This window comes from Pelobates fuscus, chromosome 9 (genome assembly GCF_036172605.1).
Source record: "Pelobates fuscus isolate aPelFus1 chromosome 9, aPelFus1.pri, whole genome shotgun sequence".
Lineage (NCBI taxonomy): Eukaryota > Metazoa > Chordata > Amphibia > Anura > Pelobatidae > Pelobates > Pelobates fuscus.
In genome coordinates this window covers 44021258-44022630 of record NC_086325.1, presented here as the reverse complement: position 1 = coordinate 44022630, position 1373 = coordinate 44021258, and the positions used below count along the sequence as shown (strand labels likewise).

Genomic DNA, 1373 nt, shown 5'->3' with positions numbered 1-1373 from the left:
CAGAATCCATGGATGGCAGGCTTTTGAGTGTCCTTGCAAAGAAAGGTGGCTATATTGGTCACTGATTTGTTTTTGTTATGTTTTTGAATGTCAGAAATGTATATTTGTGAATGTTGAGATGTTATATTGGTTTCACTGGTAAAAATAAATAATTGAAATGGGTATATATTTGTTTTTTGTTAAGTTGCCTAATAATTATGCACAGTAATAGTCACCTGCACACACAGATATCCCCCTAAAATAGCTATAACTAAAAACAAACTAAAAACTACTTCCAAAAATATTCAGCTTTGATATTAATGAGTTTTTTGGGTTCATTGAAAACATGGTTGTTGTTCAATAATAAAATTAATCCTCAAAAATACAACTTGCCTAATAATTCTGCACTCCCTGTATATTAATAACAAAATACAGTTAGAATGAAATTACATATGCATATATAATTTATATTAAATTTTGTTTCAATATTTTATTTATTTTATTATTTTATTTATTATTTTAATTATACGTATTTATATATAATATATATATATGTACATCTATTATACATATATTATATATACATATTATATATATGTAACGTCAATACTTATATTAATATTAAAATACACTTTGTATGACGTTACATATATATAATATGTATATATATATATATATATATTATATATATTATATATATTTAATTTATTTTTACACTTGTTTAATATTTTTTTTTTTTTACTTTCCCACCAGCAGGGGGGCTGTCTGATATTTCAGACAGTCCCCCTGCTGGCAGATCCATAGCCAGCTATAGGGGGCCATGTGATCGCTCTTTGAGAGCGATCACATGGCCCCCGGGGGACTCATTTGCGGAGGGGGGCTGCCTGGGCTCTCAGGCAGCCCCCCAGAAGAGGATCGCGGCGGAGGTGAGTACACCTCACCTCCTGGGGCTGCAAGCCGTTACGACGTACCATGCCGTCGCAACGGCTTTAAAGCCCATTTAATGCGGGACGGCATGGTATGTCGTAACGGCGTTAAGGGGTTAATTACTAGTTAAAAATATATATATATATATTCTTTCAAAAAAATCCCTGATGTGTTTCTTAACTAACCAAAATGGGGCCAGTGGCGCAATGGATAACGCGTCTGACTACGGATCAGAAGATTGTAGGTTCGACTCCTACCTGGCTCGCTGTTTTTTTTTTTTTTTTTTTGGTGTGTGTTTTTTTTACAGTTTAAAAAAAAATATATATACAAATCATTTTTGAAACTTGGAAACTTTACAATGGTTTGCCATTGGTGCACAGCTTCCTGTAGCAGCACATGAACGTTTGTGCATAAAATAAATCAATATAGTAAGCCTGGAATGACAGGCTATAATGAAGGCCACCAGA

The 1373-nt window shown here is 33.2% G+C and overlaps 1 non-coding gene across 1 annotated transcript; it reads left to right on the top strand.

Annotated features, from left to right (window-relative positions):
* Positions 1-1098: 1098 nt before the first annotated feature.
* TRNAR-ACG (transfer RNA arginine (anticodon ACG)) lies at positions 1099-1171 on the top strand. Its single transcript has one exon. It is a non-coding gene; the product is annotated as a tRNA-Arg (tRNA).
* The last annotated feature ends 202 nt before the right edge of the window (positions 1172-1373 follow it).